General features: G+C 49.3%; 1 long non-coding RNA gene across 1 annotated transcript; it reads left to right on the forward strand.

Annotated features, from left to right (window-relative positions):
- Positions 1-4,122: 4,122 nt before the first annotated feature.
- Positions 4,123-8,366, forward strand: LOC135451778 (uncharacterized). The gene is made up of 3 exons (XR_010441428.1): positions 4,123-4,266; positions 6,056-6,148; positions 6,595-8,366. It is a non-coding gene; the product is annotated as an uncharacterized LOC135451778 (long non-coding RNA).
- Positions 8,367-16,250: the final 7,884 nt, after the last annotated feature.

Here is a 16,250-nt window from a genome sequence, read left to right on the forward strand (position 1 = left end):
GCTGAATCCCATTTGAAAAGCTTTTGGGACGTTTTCCTATAAGTGTGAAATGATATAAAACCTTGGAAGGGGTGAAAGATTTTATCTAAAGCAATAACAGTGAAATCTGTTTATGTTCAGGCTGTTTGTAATACAAGACTGATGCATTCTTTCACCAGGGAACTTGCACCTATAGATGATTTTAAGCCCAGTTGCCATATGGATTGGGGTCTCTCTAAAGAGCCCCCACAGTGTTGTTCACCAGAAATGACCCCAGAATATTTTAGAATTGAGGGGAAAATGGGGCACCACGTGCAGCTGAGCCAGCATGCCAAGCAGGTCTGAGTGGGAGTGAGCACAGATTGCTCACATGAACAAAAGCAATCACATCTGATCAATCAGTGCTGAATTCTGCCCTCAAAGACAAGGAAGGGAAGGAAATTCCCTGTGGAAGGATGCCAGGAATGACAGTGCAGGCAGTTTGCTGCACAGGAGGGTTTGGGTTTGAGCAGCGTCCCCTTGCCAGGGGTGCAGCCTGGTGGCATCCAAGTGACTCAGGTTACCAACCCAAAACCTGACAGAACGTGGCTTTATTGCCTTCCTGCCCCAGCCACAGGGCCCACGGCATGCTGTCCCCCTGGGTGACAACAGACACTTTATCACCAAGGATAATCTCAGTTTGGGTTTTCCTTCCAGGCTGTTCTCTGCTCTCACAGTGGGCCTGAGACCAGGGGCTGCAATGGTGTCACTGGTTATCCCCACCCTGCAGGGGTACTCTGTGCAAGCTGAGTAAAAAATGTGCTTTTCCTTTCCTCTTTCTTTGCACCCTACAGTGGAATTTGGAAAAGAAAAGGAAAAGGGCTGTGTACAAATTAAGTGTAAAGATAGTGTGAAAATGAAACAAATTTCCGCAGCTTCTTCAGTGTGATTGTACAGAAAATGCAGGAATATTTTCCCAGCGGATTTGCATCTGATGTGTTTCTTCTCTCTGCATAAGGAAATGTCATAAAAACCCAGAAGCTTTAAATAATAGAAGAGGAAGACGTTCCTAGTGGGGCTGAGCAGAGCAGTCCCAATTTAACTAATGTAACTGTACATTCACTCTGGACCTTTGTCAACACACATTAAAAATACCTCATCAGTTTAACCCATTTCCTGCTCTAGGAGAACGCTGGGAGATCATTGCTGCAGAGTGGACGAGGAGCCACAGCCAGGCTGGGAAAGTTCAATTTCCCTGTTGCACAATGCCCTGTGTGGCTCGGGCAGCCTCAGCACACCTCTGAGCAGGCAGGGGCACCCTGGCACTGAAATGGGGCCCTCTGCTATTGCCAGGAGAATTAATCCTGATTTGCATAAAACTTCCAACTTCCACCACATAGAATCGTGGCAGATGAAGTTGATGCATTTAATGTACCCCTGAACAAAGAAGAAATTAAAATTGTCTATTTGTTTATCCTGTGGTAAGAGACTGTATTTACACTAGTTTCTATCACTGCAATGGGACATTTTAAGAGAATAACTTGGTTTAATGGGCCCTAGTTATCTCATATATTCATTACTATGAAGAATGGATTTTGATGAAATAGTATTTTCCTTTTTATAAATCAGGCATTGTAGCAGTGGTCATGTATTGCCTCACTGTCCCATCTGCTTTTCAATAATCAAAATTCTTAATTTAGATTTGTTTACGTTGGGTTAAAATGAAGTTTGATTCCTTTAGTGCCTTTATTTCACACTTGGCATGCTCCAGTAACATGACTGGATTTGCTTGCTTAGTGATGAATTTTGGAAGGTCAGGTGTAAACCAGCGCAGGCAGAAATGCCAGGAGGGGCGAGGCTGGAGCCCCAGGAAGAGGGGTGGGATTGTGGGAGCCCCCGGAGCAGCAGCTGATGGAAGGGCTGTGATTACGCTGAGGCACTGCCATTGTGCCATGACTGACAGCCCCAGCCTGCTCCAGGCACGTGGGAAGGATTTGCTCACAAACTGCGCCCCAGGTGAGGCAGAAACCTGAGCCCTGTGCCGGGAGCTCGCCCTGCTCTGCAGGGGCTCAGTGTGTCCCAGCATGGCCAGGGGCACTGCCAGGGATGGGGCACTGCCAGGGATGGGGCACTGCCAGGGATGGGGGCACTGCCAGGGATGGGGGATGTACCTGGGACAGGGGCAGTGCCAGGGATGGGGGCACTGCCTGGGATGGGGGCACTGCCTGGATGGGGGCACTGCCAGGGATGGGGGCACTGCCTGGATGGGGATGTACCAGGGATGGGGGATGTACCAGGGATGGGGCACTGCCAGGGATGAGGGCACTGCCTGGGGCTGTGCCAGGGATGGGGGCACTGCCAGGGATGGGGGCACTGCCTGGGATGGGGATGTACCTGGGACAGGGGCTGTGCCAGGGATGGGGGCACTGCCTGGGATGGGGGCACTGCCTGGATGGGGGCACTGCCAGGGATGGGGGCACTGCCAGGGATGGGGCTGTGCCAGGGATGGGGCACTGCCAGGGATGGGGGCACTGCCTGGGGCACTGCCAGGGATGGGGCACTGCCAGGGATGAGGGCACTGCCTGGGGCTGTGCCAGGGATGGGGGCACTGCCTGGATGGGGGCACTGCCAGGGATGGGGGCACTGCCTGGATGGGGATGTACCAGGGATGGGGGCACTGCCAGGACACCCCCAGAAACCCAGCAGCCTTTGCCTGGCATAAGGAAAGCCCTGGGCATGGTAAACAGAGGAAATTACTCAGGATGCCTGGAATAGTTCTGTGTGGGGAGGTGCAGGCTCCCATGAGGAGCCAGCTGAGCCTGGAGCTCTATCCTGTAGACAGCTCAGGTCTTCTCCCAGGATGTGTAAACTGCCCCACACTAAACCCATGGATCCTTGGCATGCAGGGAGGCTCTTGATGAGGAGTGCTAAGGGAGAAGTTTTCTTGGTTTTCCTTGTCCTGTGAATCTGTATTTGCATTTCCTTCTCCTTGTCCTGTGAATCCGTATTTGCGTTTCCTTCTCCTTGTCCTGTGAATCTGTGTTTGTGTTTCCTTCTCCTTGTCCTGTGAATCTGTATTTCTGTGAATTTCAGGGAAAGTTATGATGCAGTTCTGGGATTGACTCCTGAGTTTGATGGACTGTCACACAAGGATCAAATCAAGCTGAAAGAAATTGAAGTTGTAGCTGTCATGTGGAGTGTGACAGCTGTAACTGCAGAGAGGGATGATCCAAATGGCTTGCCTTCAAACCCCTTCATTTTCCTGCTCACTGTAATCTGTTTGGACAATCTCAGGTCATCTGTTCTGTTACCTGCCACAATTACCTGTCATGGAGAATCTAGAGCCAATTTTACAGGGGGAGCAGCATTCCCAAAATATCTTAGTGTTGTTCCAGTGTGTGTGGAAGAATTCCTGGGGAAAAAAAAAGATCTTTTGTTCTCTTGGCAGTTCTTCATGAAAAGTTCTTTATGAAAAGTTTGAGCTTGTTCACTTACAAGGTTTAAATGATGTCTGTTTATGCAGCACTTGTATCAGAAAGGATTTCCACACAGAATGTCCCCAGGTGGGAAGGACACGAATGCCTTTTTGTGCTGGAATCTGTTGTTTAGCCCCTTTCCTTTGAGTGCTGTGTCCCTGGATCCCTGATACTCCAGGTCTATGGGCAGTGTGGTGCCAGGCTCAGTGTGGAGGGAACGTGCAGGATGGGTCTGACATCCCCTGATGGGGGATCAGCCCTGCAGGGATGCAGCCTCTGTGAGCCTGAGCACTGAGGTGTCTTGGAACAACCTTGGGACCCTTTGCTTCCTTCCAGCATCATCCCATTCTTGTGAAGGGGTGGCTGAAGGGGGCAGGAGGATGAAAAAGCCAGCAGAACTTTTGCAGGAACGGTGTTCATATATTTAGTGGCAGACAAGATTGTCACAGAACGTTCAAAGGCACATTTCTGCCTGATTTTCCTGTTATTAGTGAAGCTAAAATAATTCCTAGTTTCATTTCTAATAATGGTTATAAGGAATGGACTGGATTACTGTTATTGGGGTATTTTTATACCTCCCCAAAACGGAGCTCTAAGTGGGTGCAAATTACCTCTGTAATTCACAGGTGTAAGTATCTGCATCCCATTAGCAGAAATATTTAAAAGAGGAGTTGGTGGAGGAGCACTTGTCTAAGCAGGGCTCACTGCAAATGAATTATTCCCAAACTTCTACTTTTTCTTTTCCTTCTCCCTCCTTCTAGCAAACAGTGGGGAGAAGCTGATGCTAAAGAAATGTTGATTTCCCAGCCCTGAGGACTTGAAGCATGCTTTGGTGAGTGTTCCCCTCCCAGTCCACTCCACATGCCTGAGCTGGAGCTGTCAGTCTGGGTGGAATCTCTGCTCAGAGCCCTTATTAGTCCTTATTATAATCTCTGCCTTAAGCCCTTACTAGATTGTGCTCAACACTTCCTCTAAGAGGTTAAGAGCAAATGGAGCTGGAATTGCCTTGTTTGGTGTGTGAGTGACACCCTGAGCAGTCTGTGCTGAGACACGTGGGGTGTGTGAGCACCCAGGGGTGCTGTGCCCATGCCAGGGACACACGGCAGGGCCAGGGTGGCAGCTCTGCCTGCTGTGCCCATGCCAGGGACACATGGCAGTGCCAGGGTGGCAGCTCTGCCCGCTGTGCCCAGGGACAGCCATCCTGGCACGCTGCCACAGGCAGAACCCAAAGGAAAGCCAGGGCACCCTGTTTCCAGAGCATGCACATTCTCCTGCTCCAGCTCCCACGTGTGTGCACATTCCTGCAGGAGTGTCTCTGTGTCTGAAGGAGAATTGCTTTGCACAGCTGGGCATGTTCAATCCAGGGCAGTGCCACACATTGCAGGGCACATCCAATCCAGGGCAGTGCCACGTGTAAATGGCCAGGCTGCAGCTGCAGAGCTGTGGGTGCTGAGGGACAGACCCTGCCCTGCTCTGGGGCACTGTGGGGCACCTGCAGCCCCACAGGAACAGGAGGGTCTCATTGCCAGGACTGCCTGCACAGGAGGGCACAGTGCCCTCGCGTTGGCGGCTGTTTCCAGGTGGGCACTGAGCTGGGCTCCCAGCACAAAGCAGCTCACAGACAAGATCTGTCTGTGCCGTGGGGAGATCACTGAGCCTCGTGTCTGCCCCGCTTGAAGCTGGTCAGAATGTGAGAGAACAGGAAATAACACGCTTGTCATCAGCAATTTTCCAGGCTTTGTCAATGGACAGCTCAAAATGAGGAAGGCTGACCAGCACTGCTCTCATTCCCTGTGGGGAATAAACTCAGCTAGCCAGGATGGTTATGGGGGGAAAGAAAAGAGATCCCTCACAATTCTTGTCTTCCCCATCACCTGTACAGAAATGCACGTCCAGCTGCTCCAAATGGCAATATTCCCTCTTAGAAGTGTTAGTTGGCAGCAGCAGTGGGGCAGTGCTAAAGAAATGATGGATTATTCAATTATAATAAAAGGATTACAGAGCTTTCTCTTCTTGCAGCCAGGAAGGAATTAATGCCTGCAAGTTCTGGTAGCCAGGGATGATAGACACAGAACCACAGATCTTCATTAATGCAGAGGTTGCCTGTTTGAGCTTGTAATGTCCCAGCTGGTGTGTCCATGCAGTTACAGAGAAGGGGCAAGCAGAGTCAGTTCTGTTCTGTGAAGGATGACCAGAACCTGAGGACACTTTTCCAGATGAGCTGTGTCACAGACAGGCCTGAAAGACTGAGCTCTAGAAATATCAGGAAGGTGAGAAAACCTCCTCCAGTGAGTCAGTCTGTGAGCCTCCACTGAAAACTGACCTTGTTCACTCTGGGATTACTCTGCATCCTAAGTGTCCAGTGAAGCAGGTCCTGAGGTTTTGATCCAGCCCTTGTTCATGCCTGATTCAGTCAGACTCCCACGGAATCCTGTGAGAAAAAATGAGTGAAAATCTGCCGTAAAAACTCCCTCAGTGTGCATGCACACAGACAGAGATCTGCTCTGCCTGAGCCAAACTGCACGGGTGCCTGTGACTCCTGAGACACTCTGGGGCTGTGTGAGGGATTGCAGGGAGCATTGACCATGTGGTTTACATTGCTTTTGTTCTTCACACACCAGGGCTTGAAGCTCAGGGGAAAGGCAGGTAGAATCTGGTTTGGGAAGGGTCAAAAAGAGAACTCAGTGTTACCTGCTGGCTGGAGCAGCAAAGAGGTAAGAGAAGAGAGGGATTACAGTTCTGTCCCCTGGCCTTTAGGGCCTCCTGTCACGTCCCTGTGGGGCTGTGGGAATGACGGCAGGGAGCTGGATGACACTGTCCAGCCAGAGCCTTTGCGTCTGAATTGATTTCCACATGGAGATTTGCCAGAATTCCTTTTTCCAAGGCGTCCCTCCTGGGAAAGCTCACTCGAGTGTCTGACCAGGCTGACCTGCCCTCCTGCAGCCCCTCCTGGTGTGACACCCCTGGGAAAGGGCTCAGACGTGGTTTCCTCCTTAGGTGTCAGTGTGCTGCTTTCTCTCCTTTGCCCTTCCTGGGCAGTGTGGTGTTGGGTGGCACAGCCATGCCCTGGGTGAGAGGGAGTTCAATGATCTGCCTCCTGGAACAGGGATGTGCAGCTCCTCTCCCCTCATCTGCCTCTGCTCTTTATTTCTGCCTGCAGGGTTTGTGCTCAGCAGCACTTCTGGGTCTCCTGTGCTGCTTTCAGCTCCAGCTGCTCCCATCTGCACAGGGGATGCAATCCTGTGTGTGCTGCTTCTCCTGAAACAGCAAATTTCAGTGTAAATAAATCCCCACGTGAGAAACACATCAGAGAGAAGGACTTGGAGCCAGTACGAGTAGGGAGGTCTGAAGTGTTCCCAAAAATTCCTGAAAGCTCCCAGGGATTGCTTTTTTTGCTGAAAACTGGGAAATACTCAACAAGGACAAGGACAACTCCTCAGACCCCCTGGAAGTGCCCATGAACCACTGATGCTCTGCAAATAATTCAGAGAACTTCCCTGGGTGGTGACTGCTGCAAATGAGGAGGGATTGTCTATTGCCTCAGAGTCTGGGTGGGCTTTAATTACTTAGCACAAAACGCACAGAAAGAGAATTTCTGTGAAATGCTTTCAATCTATACATTAACCTTGCACCAATTAGAGCATTTAATATATTGCACATTTAAGTTAGACTTAATTTAATAACACAGCTTAGATATCATTTGAGATCAAAGATGCAGAGTCTTTGGATATTTTCTCATCCTTTTCAATCTCTTCAAGCCCTTGTCAGTGCTTTGGCATTCTTTTAGGACTGGGTAGAAGCACATACAGAAATTTACCACGTTTTATTAGAAATGATTGCTTGTTGCTGTAATGAAATGTGAAAAAGGTAACATAAGGGCCTAAAAGTAGGTGAGAGACTGTAATATTGCCTGTTAGAAATAATAAACACACTGAGTCACTAAGGGCTATGTGAGATCATCATGTGGAGATTAGACAAGAGAAATGCTGACTGAACCCCAGGGGCAGGTACTGCAGCTCTCCAGAGGGCAGAGGTATTTCACAAAGAGGGTTTTTATTTCCTTATGAAGCCTTTGTCTGTGTTACTGCTCCTGCTGAGTCCTTTCCATGCACTATAACACTACAGTGTGCTGTGGAACAAACAAAAAGTCCACAGGAAATGTGGATTTCAAAGAAGTCTCCTCTGCTATCCAGGCTTATTTCAGTTCTTGTTCACACTTCATTTTGGCCATGGGGAGGGAAGGGAGATCCTTCAGGGCACTGTTCTCCTGGAACAAAGGGGAGTGCATTGACAACAAACACTTTTTATATGGCTGAACTCCCCCAGCTGCCCCCAGGCCCTGCATCCACAGCACCTCTGACTCAGCTGAGAGGGATTTCTAAGAATCAGCCTCACAGATTGGTTTTGTTTTGCTCTTGCTGTGGGGGATCAGTAGGAATGCCACAGTGGAACAGAAGGAAACCCTCCTGCAGCCAGACCTTGCTCTGCCAGCCCCACAAACCCACTCGGGCCAGCTCACAAGCAGCAGCAGGACTGAGAGCAAATGTGTGAACTCCAGAGCTCCCTGAAGGGCTGCCCTGTGGGCAGGGCTGGGGACAGGAAGGGTTCACTGGTGAGAGCACAGCTGTGCCACAGTGCCACCCTGATGCACAGCGGGCAGGGAGGAGCTCAGCCCTTCCTCCTGGCCCTCAGGGCTGGGCTGGAACCTCAGTCCATGGTCTCCTTAGCTGGGGATGCAGAAAACAGGCTGAGAGGCACATTTTTACTGATAAAGTGACTGAAAGGGAAGGCACAGGCACTGTATCTTCCAGTTAGTCATCCTTCCTATAAGAACATGAAAAAAAACTTTGATTAGGCTCTTCAGCATTTGTGTGCAGTCCTTAATTTTCTCATTCCATTCCTACGGATTTCTTCTTTACCTAACTATGTATAATGAGGCTCTGAGGAATTAGATTCTTTGTTCACCCTGTACCAGTCTTGTATAAGTTTGATTTTTGTTACTTTGAATATTCAGGTCCAGCAGAGTTGGGGTGAAGCTCAGGTCCTGCCTGAATGCCATCAGGACTCAGGGAGGATACCGAGTGTACAGGATTGTGCAAACCCCACGGGTGGTGTTAGACACTTGGGGTGACCCACAGAGAACAGCTGGAGCCAGGCCCTGGAAGAGATGCTCAAATTCTTTGTTTTGCCACTCTGCCATGTCTGGAGCTCACAGAAGTGTCTGGCAGGGCACAGAAGGTGCCCTTTGGAGCAGCTCCAGTGCAACAGCAGCAGCAGCCGGGGCTGGGCTGTGACAGGAGAGACACAAATCTGCCCCAAAGGGGAGATACAGAGAGCAGGAAGAGTTAGGCGGGTGTCACTGGGTGTTGGGCAGTAAATAAGTGGCTGCTTGCTTTACTTTGGCCGCTGTTCTCTGCCCTGGGACCCGGGGATGCCCCGCTCACTGCCGGGCTGTCCTGGCCAGGAGCGCCCCGAGGGATGGACAAACCCCGAGTTTCACCTGCCCAGAGCCTCCTCCGGGCCGGGTCCGGGGCACCGGGCTGTCCTGGCCCGGCTCACCCTGCCCGGCCCCTGCGGGCTGTGCCGGGCTGGGCCGGGTCCCTGCTGCCTGCGGGGCGCGGATGCGGTGGGAACGCGATGGAAATGCGGGGCTGCAGCTCCCTCTGCTGCAGGAACACCCCGGGCTGTGCTGCACCGCACTGCGAGCAGCGGGGGCTGCCCGGTCCGGGCCCCTCTGGGTGAGGATGCGGTGGAATTGCGGCTCCCTGCAGGGTGCAGGTGCAGTACAGATGCGGCGCAGATGCGGGGCTGCAGCTCCCTCTGCTGCAGGAACATCCCCAGGGTTCCTCCCAGCCCAAACCATTCTGTGATTCTATGACTTTAAAGTCTATAAAAAATGGAGATGTGATTAATAATAACAATTATATTTTAAAAATAATAATAATAATCGACAGAGCAGAGTTCTTACCTCAAAATAAGTTTCTCCTTATGCACAGGGAAAGAACCTGGTTCTTCATAAAATTCCCTTTAATGTTGATATTTAGGGGCATTAGTTTAATGTCTCTAAGGCTTCAAAAGTAATTTGCACAATAAATTTCCCCTTTTATATTTCAAGCTCACATCAATGCACTTGTAAGGAATATGTAGATTTTTGCTTTGGTGTTATCGTACCTTATTTTTTCTATTTGCTTCTGTTTTTCTGCTCTCAGCCATAGTATGAACTTAATTGTTATAGAAGGCATATTCACTACACGAAATTTTAAATTTGCGTGTACAGACGAATATGTTTTTATGAGAAACACTTGAATGCTTCCAGGCCCTTTCTCTGGGTCCTGTCGTGGGCACTGGTGGCATATCTGGAAAAAAATGGGTGCCTAAAAAACCCACAGGAGCTGCTCTGTCCTTAGTGCAGTTCCTTTGGTTCAAAGGAGGTTTTTCACACTGTGTGTGTTTATCAGCAGTCCTTTAAAGCACCATTAGTGTTTGCTGTGATTGCTGCTCCCCTTCTGTGGCATTCCAGCTGCTGATTCACTGCTGAAGAGCAGGAAAATGTGCAGGAAAATCATGATCAAACACCCCCTCCAGAAAATACACAGAGGAAATACTTGAACTGAGCAGACACTGAGAAAGAAGGTATTCCACTCCACACCGTGTCAAAATGCCATTTTTATTCCATTCTATAAAGCTGAACATGAGAAGTGTGTGGTGAAGTGACTGAAAGCACTCTCCATCAGCCATGCTGCTAACTGCACTAATTCCAGAGGCAGCACTTCAGTAATTCCACGGAGTTCAATGGGCTGGTGATCAGCAGTGATTGCAGCTCAGTGAGGAAGGGACAGCGCCTGATTTGTTCTGTAATGAGCTCTGACAGGAGGGAGCACGGCCGTGCTGTCGGTGTGGGCACAGCGTGGCAGTGAGTGGGTGCAGAGGGCAGCCTGGGCTCTGCTGCCACCCTGCCTCCCTCCTGCGTGTCCCCAGCCCTGCTCACCCCTGGGAGACGGGTTCTGGGCATTCCCACCATCAGCCGCCACAGCTCCAGGTGGCACTCCCTGTTTCCATGTCCCTGGGTTGGTGTGTGTGTGTGTGTGAGCAGCATCCTGCTTGGCCCAGCCAGCTGATGGGAGCAGCTCCTTTAGCTCAATTCCCCCTTGTCATTTTTCAGTCATTCCTGCACTCCAGGCCTGTGGAGTGAAGCTTCTCCATGGAACATCCATATTTTACCACTTCACCATGAAAATGGGTGTGAACTCCATCATCTCCAGTGGTGCTGTGTCTGAACCTCAGCTGTCACCTCTTCACCCCTTTGGAGGGTGACTGAAGGCAGAACTTGGTTTTGTTAGTGCAGGCATGTGAGCAAGAGCTGTGCTTTTTGTGACTCATATCTATTTATTTTGATTTGTACATGCAGTTATCTTGCATATTTCTGGTGCCAGGCTTTCTGCTCCAGGCAGCTGAGCAAGAACAGAGATATTTAGAGTGGATAAGTTGTATCACCAGTATAAATTTACAGGTAATTAAGCAAGATGGAAAAACAAACCAGAAATGCAAGCTGGCAAATGGGTCCCTATTCTGTGCCAGGAGTCCTGGCAATGCACAAGGACAAGGAGAGATGTTGCAATAACCTGATGCCCATCAGCACCAAACTGGGACAGGAATCCAAACAATCGGGAAAATGGTTTGTGGTGGTTCTTGTCACACCTGAGCCACTTTCCTGGGTGTCCAATATCCACTTTCCTGGATGTCCATTCCCCACTTTCCTGGGTGTCCATTCTCCACCTTCCTGGGTGTCCATTCTCCCCTTTCCTGGATGTCCAATATCCACTTTCCTGGATGCCCATTCTCCTGTGTCCCTTCTCCCTCTGCTGGAAGAGAGAGCTGAGCAGTGCCAGAGCCTGGCACCAGCTCATGCACTGACAGCAACTCCTCAGGAGTTTCCAGTTTCAGAGGGGAAAATCCTTCAGTAGTCCCAGTTACAACTTGCTTTGTCCTTAATTTCTTGGGGGGGGGGGGGGGTTATTTATTATTTCCTAAATAAATTCAGTTAAGTAGTAAGGATTTCCCTATTTTGGAAAGTCTCAGGGCCTCTTCCAAATTCTGTTATAATTAGTTCAAGACTATCTCCAACTGTTTTCCTGAGAGGAAGCCTTTCCTTGGCTGCAGGAATATTGGCTCCACTTCCCTGGGATCCTTTAGCAGTGTGATATCTCCGACAGGATGCAGGTTTTGGAGTGATTGCTCCAGGCTTTAGCAGAGCAAGGTTTGGGTCTGGGAGCCACTTCTGGCGCTGCTGCCTGCTCTGGGAGCTGTGTCAGAGATTGGGTGCCTTGACTCCAGGGGCTGAACTTTGGCTCCAGAATTTGTTTTGATGTTCTCACTCTGCTTTCAGGGACATTATCCTGTGTTTGAGGAGGTAAAAATAGAACAAAAGCTGCTCAGGATTGTGAGGAAGGACTGAACTGCATCCATCAGGGCTGCACAAGGCATAAGTGCAGCCCAGTGCTGTCTGCCCAGCCCAGCTTTTGGCAGAGGGGGCTGTATGTGATGAGATCAATGCTTCTGTAATTGTTGTGGTTTAACTCGTGATGTCAGCCTCCCTTTCTGAACTCAGGGAAGTTCTACAGAGGTGAAAATGAGGAGCCATTAACTGGGCAGTCCTGAGCAGTCACAAAAGCAGCAAATGAGGTGCATATGAGCAGAATGAAAGTTCAGCTTCTTCATTGTTGTCATGTGAGGCCCTGTAAAGCTTTGATTTTCTTCCTTTGATCATACCAGAACCTCCTCTCACACACTGCAAATTCTTCTGTAATTTTGTCTGAACAATCCCACTTGAAATCCCAACAAGCACAGATGTTCAGGCAGATTTCAGAGTGAGAATGAATAATGGAAGTTCATTATGTTCTACAATGTCCCATTTAGAGCAGCCAGCTTGTTCTGAGCGCTGGAGTGAGCTGCAGTGGGCTCTGGGGCTGTCTGAACGGGCTGTGGTTCAGGAGACAGCCCCGGGAGCTCCTTCCTTTGCTGTTTGTGATGGACAGGGAAGGGATTCCTGCCTGGGAAGGTGCTCTGGGGTCTGCATTCAGCAGGGGCTGTGACTGCCAGGGGTGACAGAGATCTGTAACACTTCTCCTCCAGTGGCCTGGGGTGGAAATGCTGATTTCTGATGGCACAGTCCTGGTCCAGGGGATCCCATTCCCATGCAGAAGCTGTGGCTTCAGGCAGCCCCTGTGCCTGCCATTGGTGTCTGTCCCCTGTCCCTGCCAACACAGTCTGTCCCCTGTCCCATCAGTGCCTGTCCCCCTGTCCCTGCCATTGGTGTCTGTCTGTCCCCTGTCCCTGCCATCAGTGTCTATCCCTGTCCCTGCCATCAATGTCTGTCCCCTCGTGGCAGTGCCCTCGTGTGCCCATGGCAGCTCTGGCTGTGCTCACCCCGAGTTCATCTGATCTGGAGTGAAGGATCTTTCTTTCAGTTTTTCTTAGCACATTGTGGAAATGGGCTGTGCTGGGCAGGGGGGAGCAGGGTGAGGTGCAGGGCTGGGCAGCAGCTCCTCCCTGTGTGCAGACCCTTGGAGGGCAGCTCTGGGGATGTCCATGTCCCACTGAGGCCAGGCTGAGGCCGCTGCTGGCCAGAACCCCACAGGAGGGACCCCTGCTCCTCCAGAGCTCTGCTGACAGTGAACACTGGTCTGTGCAAATGTATAAATTGGTCTGTGCAAATGTATAAATTGGTCTATATAAATGTATAAATTGGTCTGTGCAAATGTATAAATTTACACGTTTATACAGACCAATGTTCATTGTGTACTTGTGACATTTATACAGACCAATTTATACATTTGTACAGCCCAATTTATACATTTATACAGACCAGTGTTCATTGTCTGCTCGTGGCAGACATTTGCACAGACCAATTTATACATTTGCACAGACCAATTTATACATTTATACAGACCAATTTATGCATTCATACAGCCCAACTTACACATTTATACAGACCAATGTTCATTGTGTACTTGTGACATTTTAACAGACCAATTTATACATTTGCACAGACCAATTTATACATTTGTACAGCCAATTTACATGTTTATACAGACCAATGTTCATTGTGTACTTGTGACATTATACAGACCAATTTATACATTTGTACAGACCAATTTATACATTTATACAGACCAGTGTTCACTGTCTGCTCGTGGCTGCAGTGCTGCACTGGCACCAAGTGCCCAAGGAACCCCACAGGGAGCTGCTGCCCTGCTCATCATTTGCCGTCTGATTGAAATGTTTTCAGTGGAGGATAAGCAGGCGTTTAGGATTCCTACTACATCTGTAAGTGGCCTTGGCAATGCTCAGGGATAAATGCATCCTGTGCTCAAGCAGTTCACAGTTACCATTGTCATGGTGACCTTTGCTGTTGTCCTCATTCAAATCTGGCAGGAGATAAAGGCTGGAACACTTCTGAGAAGCAGAGGAGAGTGGAAAAAGCTCATTAATATTTCACTGAAGAGTGGTGAATGAAATCACACAGTCACTGCCATGAGTTTCCTTATCAGCAGACAAGATGGAGTGGAGGGATCCTGGCACTGGCAGACGTTTTCTTGTGTGAAGGATTCAGTTTGAACAGATTTGGGGGTTTTAGAGCCGTGTTCTCATTGAACAGGGAGCTCTGCCAGACTTGACCAGCTCCCAGTTTTCCCTGTTGCTGAAGGTTAGAGATACCCAGTGAGTGGTACCAGAGCACTGCCTTAAGATCTTTGTTCAGTTTAATTGAAATTGAGGACTGAAGGGAGGCTGGGCATTGGCAAGGAAATGGGAAATGTACTGTCTCAAAATAGGAGAGCAGAGAGGACACTGTTAGGGGCTCAAGGACCAGTGCTCACTGTGGAAAGGCTTCTGGCAGGTCTTTCAGAGGCACTGATATACGAGACATTAAAATAATAACAGAATCTGATTCAGGAGCCAGCTCAATTCCAGAACTGTGCTATGGATGTCAGGCCCTGGTGGAGTGCTGGCACAGGAGTGAGTAATACAAAATCTGTAATAAAAGCACTGGTAAAATGGACAGGAAAACAAAATTACTGCACCTTTCCCTATGAAACAAATCTCTTTTCTGTCCTCTAGGGCTTGTTTTCTGCCATTTGTGAGAAAGAAAGGCCCATTTTGCCATCTCATGCAGCTTGCTCCAAATGAGTTTCAATTTTCTCTAGACTAGGAAATTTTTTGCAGATCCTAACAACTTCAGGAATTCTAGCAGTAAAGGCTTTTAATGGGATTCTCTAATTTAGGTTCAGGGTCTAACAGTAACCTGTTTTTCCAGGCCTAATGCATCTGGCAGCATCTGGGTATGTAATCCTGGGGAAAAAAAAGGGTTCCTGAATAAAATTAATGATTAAAAATAATGCCAGCACCCCAGCACCTCACCCCAGAAGTAAAGCCATCATTTTGGGCTTGGATTTAACACTTTATCTCTCAGGTTAGCAACTGTAAGCTAAAGAAAGTTGCATATTTGCATTCATTTTTGCACACATAGCAGTGAAGTTAAATTTAGTTTGTAAAAAGACTTCACGAAAATACAATGCGAGCATACAAATCAGGCAGTCTTGTGAGGCTCAGTAAACATAAAGGAAGCAGCATTTTAATCAAAATGAGGAATTGCATCCTAATCACCCCTGAGCACATGCATATTTCATAAGTACATGTTCTGCAGAGCAAAGGCTGTGTAAGGAAGGGGCTGCTGATGCTCAGCTCTCAGCTCTCTGAGCCCCAGCCAGGCTGGCTCTGCACAAACCCAGCCTGATGGGAGCCCTGCCTGCTCGTGGCTGTGGGAAATGTTTGATAAAATAAAATCAACCAGAGCAGCAGCCGGGCTGTGGGGAGCGATGCTGGGAAGATGGAACAGGAAAGCCTTATAAATATGATTGTCTGGCAAAAGATTTTGAGAATATGGAGACTGTAAGTGAGATTGAAATGAAAGCAAGCTTTGAGATCCCTCAGAACAAATGGAAAACAATGGTGTGGCTGGCTGAAGGTGATCCCCTTTTGATGGAACAACACCCTCTGCTTGCAGACAGGCCCAAGGGTCAGAGCAGACCCTACAGCTTGGCAGAAGGGCCCAAAGAGGAGTTTTTAGGGTTTAAAATATAACACAGGATGGTAATGTGATGATTCTTATAGGCCATGTGTAAATGCTGTAGGATTTGTGTATTGTACTAGATTGGTTAGTGAGAATCAGAATATTCAACACAGAAGAAGATTTATTGTATTGGAACAGGAACTTTACTCTCTTAGCTCTTGTCCCTCTTACTGTCTTACCTTTTTTACTCTCTTATGCTTTGGCTCTCTTGCCTTTTTTACTCCCTTACCCTCTCATCCTCTCTTTCCTTTCTTCTCTTGGGCCTGCTCCAGCTTTGGCTGCAGCTCCCAGCAGGGCCCTGCACCCAGGCCCTTGGCAATGAACCCCAAATCCCAGCAGGGCCCTGCACCCAGGCCCTTTGCAATAAACCCCAAATCCCAGCAGGGCCCTGCACCCAGGCCCTTTGCAATGAACCCCAAATCCCAGCAGGGCCCTTTGCAATGAACCCCAAATCCCAGCAGGGCTCTGCACCCAGGCCCTTGGCAATGAACCCCAAATCCCAGCAGGGCCCTTTGCAATAAACCCCAAATCCCAGCAGGGCCCTGCACCCAGGCCCTGTGCAATAACCCCAAATCCCAGCAGGGCCCTGCACCCAGGCCCTGTGCAATAACCCCAAATGCCAGCAGGGCCCTGCACCCAGGCCCTTTGCAATGAACCCCAAATCCCAGCAGGGCCCTGCACCCAGG

Source organism: Zonotrichia leucophrys, chromosome 9 (assembly GCF_028769735.1).
Source record: "Zonotrichia leucophrys gambelii isolate GWCS_2022_RI chromosome 9, RI_Zleu_2.0, whole genome shotgun sequence".
In the NCBI taxonomy this organism is placed as follows: Eukaryota; Metazoa; Chordata; class Aves; order Passeriformes; family Passerellidae; genus Zonotrichia; species Zonotrichia leucophrys.